This window comes from Bombus flavifrons, unplaced genomic scaffold (assembly GCF_040668555.2).
Source record: "Bombus flavifrons isolate JBK064 unplaced genomic scaffold, iyBomFlav1_principal scaffold0109, whole genome shotgun sequence".
Lineage (NCBI taxonomy): Eukaryota > Metazoa > Arthropoda > Insecta > Hymenoptera > Apidae > Bombus > Bombus flavifrons.
The window spans coordinates 16,679-25,017 of NW_027184854.1; positions in this window are offsets into that span (position 1 = coordinate 16,679).

An 8,339-nucleotide genomic window follows, 5' to 3' on the forward strand; every position below is an offset into this window, starting at 1 on the left:
ATGTCCTTCCGCCCCGCACCGGTGGCAGCGCTCCGACCGGTCGGCCGTGGATGTGCAGTCCCGGCGCACGTGACCCGACTCCATGCACCTGAAGCATTGGAGTCGGCGCGCAGGAAGAGGGGAAACCCTCGCCGCAGACCAGCCTATGTTGATCCTACCTCCTGGTCCGGCATCTCTTCCTCTGCTGATTCTCCTGGCCGCTGTCAACGGGCAGCGTAGCCGTACCGACCCGAGGCCCCGAGAAGCGGAACGTATAACTCCCACGTTGACACCGTTGGCGTGGCAGCCCCCGGCCTCAGCAACGGCGGCTGCCACCTCCTCCGAGGTGACCGAGTCTTCCAATCCGGTCACTCTTATTTCGGCCGTCCTTCGCGGGACGGTTACCTTGGCGGGCAAATCCTTCAGCGTGGCCGCCATCCGCTCGGCCAGTCGCGATGCTTTGCATCCAGCGTCCTGGCCTGGGATTTCGAACAGCAGCGCCCCCGTGATCGCCCTCCTCGGTCTTAACTCCGTGATTTCGAGTTTGGAGTGCATGACTTCTCTCTTCACCACTGACATCGCATCCCTGTACGTGAAGAACGAGCCGTCCCTCACGGTGAGCGATACCGCTGCACACCGTGGGGGTCGGGGAAGGCCGGGCACTTTCTCGCTGTGCGCGTCCCGCCCGCTAGCGTTGCGTTTCTTTCCTGCCCGATAGCTCCGAGTCCATTGCCGCTGCCTGCTGCTCGTATGGATTCCCATCCCGTGCGGGGGCGCACCGGAGGCCGTGCGGCCACCTCCGCGAAATTCCTTGCCCTCGTTCCGCCGCTTCCGGTCGCCGTCCAGGGCGAAAATGCCCCTATTCGCAATGTCGACGACGGAAGAAATGACGATACCCGTCCCGTGGTTCCTGCGTCCTCGGTCGGCGCATGGACGGTTGGAAGAGGTTGTACCGTGGGCTTCCTGTTCTTTCGCCTCGCTCTTCCGCTTCTTCCTCCTACCACAGTGGTGAATCCTGTCTCGTCGACCGCGAGGTGTCACTCGCCGACCGCAATCGTGCTTGTACGATTCCTGCGGCGATTCCTGCATCCGTAGCCGTGGGAATTGCCGCCCCCCTGGCATTATTTTTTGCCGACATTTCGTCCACATGCCGATTGATCTTCAGGTCGCTTGCAGAGTGCACTCCTGGGTTGACACTTTTTGACACTCTTTGACACATTTTGACACTTTTGCCGTTAATTTTCATGATCGGTGGTCTCTCCGCGTCCAATTTGCCCTTGACTAGGAGCATCTCCGTCTTTTTCGCCGATAGCGAGAGCTTCTTCTTGACGCACCACGTGGATACGCGGGTAACTACTTCTTGTCCACTCTTCTGTAGTTCTGTCCTTGCATGTCCTGCGACTAGTATCACAATATCATTCGTATACGCGATAGGTTCACATTCTATCGAGCTTGTCGTTCAGTTATCAGTCAGCAGGTCATCGAATACTAGATTCCAGAAACATGGACCCAGTACCGATCCCTGCGGGCATCCTTTCGTAACGGGCTTGCTGACTATTTCATTTTTCCCAGTGATTTGTACTGTTCTATCCGAGAAGTAGCTCCTCGTCAGCCGATAGAGCTGCAGTATCTCCTTGCGGCGTCCGCAGGGTCGACACTGCCACTTCTCCCCTAAGTTTACCCGTGACCGTTCTGTAGGTAATGCCCCAGGGTTCTTTATTACCCTCTTTTGTGACAAACTCTTGCCAGCTCTGGATCCTGGCTCTCGTGATCTTCCTTGTGTATTCTTTTCTAATTTCCCCGTAACGCAGCTTCTCTTCTTCCCTCGTTGGAGGGTTCTTAGCCCCCTGGTACCTTCTTCTTGCTCGGTAGGTGTCTTTCTTTGCTCGTGTGAGCTCGGGCGTCCACCATGGTAACGACCTGTAATGTCATTTCTTCTTGGGAATGGCCGCGTCGCAGGCTCTTATGAGGACAGCCTGCATTTGTTCTGCCATTCTTTCCACGTCTTCAGCTTGCTGGACGGTGGTTCCTCGGAGTGTCTCCCTCTCCTCTATGACGATTCTCTGGAACACCTCCCAGTCGGCTTTTCGTGTGTTATATCGTTTTTCCTGAAGCTGCGGTTCGGTACTTCTTATCCCGAGAACCAGGCACGTCCCCAGAACTCTGTGGTCGCTGGAGGTTCCGTCCTCTTGAACTCTCCATTTTAGCACGAGACGACAAGTGGCAACCGCTAGGGTTTGCTACGACATCTTTAACACCCGCGCAACAAAAATATAGCGCCTACGACCGCGAACTGCTTGCCATTTACACCGCCATTAAACGCTTCCGACACGCTGTCGAAGGTAGAAAATTCATAATATATTCGGACCATATACCCCTCGTCTATGCATTTCGCCAGAAACTGGAAAAATTTTCGCCTCGACAATTTCGCTACCTTGACTACATAGCTCAGTTCATGACAGATATCCGGTACGTTAAAGGTGTAGAAAATGATGTAGGTGTAGAAAATGTGAAAACGCGGTAGATCATCGAACGTTAGCAGTAGCGCAAGGTAACGACGATGAACTACGCCAAATTCTCAATTCCGATTCTCGCACGCTGCTGCTTGAGAAGATTCGATTCCCTGAAAAAGACACCGAAATATACTGCGACACATCGACCGGAACCTTGCGGCCGTTCGTACCGAAACCGTTACGACATAACGTGTTTCAGTCGTTACACGGACTTTCCCATCCGGGAATACGCGCCACACAAAAACCGGTGAGGACGCGTTTTGTCTGGCCTTCTATAAACAAAGATTGCCGTACGTGGGCGCGGCAATGCATACCGTGCCAACGTAATAAAGTTACCAGGCATGTATCATCACCAGTTGGATCGTTCAGTACTTTAGCAGGCCGATTCGAGCATATACGATATTATCGTAATGCAGTATTCGCAGGGCTTTCGATACTGTCTAACGTGTATTGATCGTTTTTCGCGCTGGCCAGAAGCCGTTCCCATTGCCGACGTGGGAGCGCCAACCGTTGCTGCAGCCCTCTTATCGACTTGGATTTCTCGTTTCGGCGTCCCTTTGAAAATAACAACCGACCAAGGGCGCCAATTAGAATCGCGTCTGTTCGAAGAGTTGTGCCGGTTGCTCGGCGTCACGCACCTACGTACATCGGCCTATCATCCTGCGTCTAATTGGATAGTAAAACGCCTACATAGACAGCTTAAAGCGGCGATCATGTGCCACGACACGAGCAACTGAATCGAAATTCTGCCAATCGTGCTATTAGGCATTAGAACCGCGATAAAGGAGGACCTAAACGCAACGGCAGCCGAAATGATATACGGCACCGGCATTCGTTTGCCGGCGGATTTCTTTCTGCCAACTAAGCAGCGGGCCACCTCGGAATACGCTACCCTACTCAAGAAACAGACGGAGAAAGTCCGACCTCAGCCCGTTACTCAACACGGCGGAATGAAAATATTTATTTTCCGCGAGTTGGTGCCTTCCCCCTATGTATTCTTACGACACGACGCAATTAGAGGCCATTTACAGCCGCCTTACGATGGGCCCTATCGAGTAACGCGAAGAGGCGAGAAAACATATACTATTAATGTCAACAATCGCGATATAACTGTTTCCGTCGACCGGCTAAAGCCAGATTTTGTAGTACCAGAGGATCTCGAAACAAAAACCGCCGAAACTGGTGACATGCTTATTCCAGTGGAACAGACGAACGCCCGCAACGAAAGCGGCGTAAATAGTAATAACGAAAGCAAGGAAGGAAACACTAGTAATAGGAACGTTACGCGGCCTGGGTGAAGAGTCCGTTTTCCCGATTGGCTACAGGCAGGTTTCGGCTAGACATCGTAAATAATCAGACACGGGTTATATCACAAAAAGAAGAACACGGGGACTTTCAAGGGAAATGCAATAAAAACGTTATCACTGGTAGGGGGTGATGTAGCCGCACATCAGTTACAATTCGATTCAAATCATATTGTTGTTTTGCTTCGGAGTACGAAATTCGTTAGGTTACGTATAATGTAAGAATAAGAAAACTCCGAGCAAAACAACGTCGCCGTTATATGTAACAAGAAAGCAAAACAAATTTGAATATTCCGACTTCTCCCTAGCTACTATAAATAAACGGACGCGATCGCAAACGGATGATAATAAACAACGACCACACGAAGTTACGCACACCGTTTCGAGACTTGTACATTGTACCGACGATTTAAAAAATAATAACGATTTTATCTACTAGTAATCTCGTCATTCAACCTCCTACAGAATAATAAGATTAACGAATAATAAGTTTAACGAATAATAAGATTAACGAATAATAAGTCTCACGTATAATAAGTTTAACGAATAAAATGATTTACGAAGAATCCACGGTCAACGGGATAACTCTTTACTATGCGCAGAATAATTTTAGGCACAAAATACAATTGCTGAGACGCTCGGTATAAATTGTTCGAGGTGTCACACTCCAAGGCGATCACACGAATAATAATTTGATGGACATTTTTCTCGCTGTAGAGAAAACACTTTTCTCTGTTGAGAAGGTTCCAATCGCCATTGCTAGGCAGTCTCTGCCTAAAGTTTGATATATACTCGTTGGAAGCATCGAGAAAGTTCCAAACGCCGCTGCTAGGCAGTTTCTATCTGGAGTTTGATTGTTAATACAACGTGCGTCCCATTATATTGACGCCTCCAAGATACAATCCCATGTGGCCAGGCCCGTTCTTGAGGTCGTATGCCACCACAACCACATTTCTAGGGAGAATCATACAACCACTCCACAACTCCGTCAGGCAAAACGCTCATCCCGTGACCGTGGCTACGTTCGGCCACCACTTGTCATCTCGTGCCCAATTTCGCTATCACAAATCTCGAGCAATTACAATCAGGTTGAATGACAACAATTGTTTAATTACAGCTATGATAAAATCTAGGCTAATGCATCACAGGACTTCCCCAAAATTGCAAAGAAAGGGCTCCGAGTTTCCTCTTATCTCCGACATATATGTATTGAAGAAGTCAACAAATTATTTAAATGGTTAATTATATTTTGCCGTAATGATTTTGTTTAACGACTTCACATATTGTTTATAGAATAGATCAAATTAAAAGTATATAGAAATATAGCCAAAATTAAAAATATTAAAAATGACTAAAGATAAATAACACGGCCTGAACGTGAAATAAAAAATTCATAATGCATTTTAATAATTTTTTACAGTGTGATATCTTTTGATTATAACTATAGTTAGTCATAACTGATAGTGTAACTTGTTAATTAATTTTAGCACCACTAAATTGATGCATGTTATTATATACTGTACTTTCTAAAAGCAGAAAAAGTAGCGTATTTAATTCGGAACAATTCCAAATAAACAACAACTGATAATAACAACAAAAGGAAAAAAGAAAACACGTCTCCAAGGACAAAAAGAAAAAGAAAATGTTAACAATATTCTAAAAATTTCTTTCGAGTTTCAAAATTAAATGTTCTTCGCCTTCCATCGTCTCGTTAAACAAACACAGGTGAAACTACCGCTTAATTAGTGCCTCACTTCTGTTTGTTAAATCCACCCCTCGATCATCAGCTGTACAACATACTTAGGACGACCCACAGTAACCCTAAGTAACTGCGACAAAACTAATATTTTCGCTTTACTGCCGTGGCCTTTCATTACTACGAGACGTCAGGTCGATCAATTTCTTCGGGTTATTGTTCACTCAGGTAGAGCTTTTTGACATCCCTTCGAATAAAGTACATTTCAACTTGCTAGTCACTTCTCGTCATTACCTGTTCTCTCTAAAAATGTATATTCTTCGAGGAAATGTTTTTGGAAATAAATTATATGTCGGAGATGAAACGACATCGGAGCCTTCCCTTTAGAACCTCGAAAATCCCTTAACACCGTAATGTAGATTCTATCATAGGCGTAATTAAACAATTGTCGTCATTCGATCCGATTGTAGATGTTCGAGATTTGTGATAATGAGCTTGTGCTCGAGGCGCCAGCCAGTCGACGAACGTAGCCGCGGTCACGGGATGAACGTTTTGTCTAACGAAGGTATGGAGTACTAGTGTAGCTCTTCTTAAAAAGAAATAGTTGTAGCGGCACTCGGCAGAAAATATTTCAATGGTTTCTGTCGCGTGGCTCGCCACACGCAGACCCTATTCTCCGAGTAAGATGATTACCAGATGTCGATGCATCTCCACAGTACATGTGCAGCTAGCCTGACGCTTCGCTATAAATCTTAGGATTTAGTTAACTAAAGTCCTTCAAACTAACAAACAGTCTTTGTCCCAACTACGGGAAGATAGGGGAAATCTATTTTTCTCACGAACGACGCTTCCCGCCAGTTTGTTAAGATATATCCTTTATGAGATCTGCTGGGTGTTTCCTTTTTAGTCTTCTTTCTATGCTTGTGTTTATCGTTTCCGCTGCCAGCCAGTTCGGGTGCGTTGCTATTCCTTCTCTGTACCTTCTTGCGCATCTGCTAATCTCTTCCTTGACCGTTGGTATTCCAAGGTCTTTCCGTATGTCCTCGTTTCTAACGTACCATGGGGTGTTTACTATTGTTCTAAGAACTTTTGCTTGGATTGTCTCTATTTTGGTTATGTGGCTCATTGCCGCTGTTCCCCATAGTGGTATTCCGTTTGTCCAGATTGGTTTTATGATCGTATTGTAAATTTTTAATTTGTTTTCTATGCTTAGTTTGGAATTTCGACTTGTTAACCAGTGCATTTGTCTCCTTGCTGCCTGTATTTTGTATATTATTGATTTAATATGCTGTTTCCATGTGAATCGTGTATCTAGGTGGAGTCCTAGGTATTTGACTTGCCTTGTTTGTGTTATGTACGTGCCGTTAAGTATAATGTTTGGTGGTATCTGTTTTCGCGGTGTGAATGTAATGTGGTTGCATTTGTCGGGGTTTGCTATAATTTGTTTATCTTGAAGCCACTTTTCTATTTTTGTGATATGTTCTTGTAGTGTTGTGACTGCTTTTATCGGGTTGGTGTGCCTGACTAGTACAGCTGTGTCATCCGCAAATGTCAGTATTTTGCTATTCTTAGTTGTTGGTATGTTGGCCGTGTATAGTGTGTATATAATTGGTCCTAAGACGCTTCCTTTCGGAACCCCTACCTTGATGTCTTTAACATCAGAGTATGTGTCTTTAATTTTTACTACGATGGTTCTGCTGCTTAGGTAAGATTTATTTAAATTTTATATCTGCTCCGGGAATTGTTTTCTGATTGATTGAAGTAGTATTTCGTGGTTTATTTTGTCAAATGCTTTCTCGATGTCCATAAAGAGGGCTGTGCAGTATTGTTTGTTTTCTAATGCTAGTATTATTTCATTTGTGAGTCTGTGCATTTGCTCTATCGTGGAGAGTTTGTTTCTGAAAATGGTTATGAGATGAAGTAATATCTCTTCGTGGATTACTCACGGTAAATTAATGATTAATGATAATTACACGACTGTATCTACTGCACGAGTAAAAAAATAATAAAAATAAAGGAAAAAAAAACAACATCATGGATTTCTGTAATAACCATAATGGCGCCAAAGTGATTATCTCGTTTAAATTCGTTTTATGACGAAAGGTTTGTTACATAGAAAAAGAGAGCGCTGTATTATTGTAGTATCGTGGACAAAAGGCCTAAAAGATATCGGGCAAAATATAAACAATGTCGCGAGAGCCGAGGCGTCGGTCCTTCAGTTGAATAGATTCGTAGAAAAGGCCTACGTGACCCTGGCAACGAGTGTCTGCGCAACACGTGCGTGGTGGCCCTAAGAAAAGACAAAGGGATGCTAGAACAGTCAGTGTCGATGGAGAAGTCAGGGAGTGCGAGTTGCCTTGTCGAGGTAGTGTTGCCAGCGTCTTCGTGGGAACGTGGTGCACGTGAGAGAGAGAGAGAAAGAGAGAGAGAGGGAGAGAGAGAGCGTTGGATCCGTTATGACGAGAGTTGCGTGTTAACCATTGAGTTGTCTAGATTATAGCACGTTATTGTGATTAGTTTACGTTAAACAACCCCCGTTCTTCTGTTTAATCAACATCTGTATAATCCATTTATTGTAAATAAATCATCATCATCATTAATTATCGAGAATAATTATAATGTTATTTTCCCGATATTACATTCTACTTCTAATACTCGATATACTTTCGCGTATTGCGCGCAGTCTGTGCGTATTTACATCTTCTAACAATAACGATAATAATATCGAGCGAAGCCGACACTACAGGTAGTTCGTATTGTTCACGTTCGCGCTTCGTTCCGAACAATCTCTTCTCCGGGGAATTACGGCACGGAGAAATGCAACGTCGTGATTGGACGGTCAGCTTG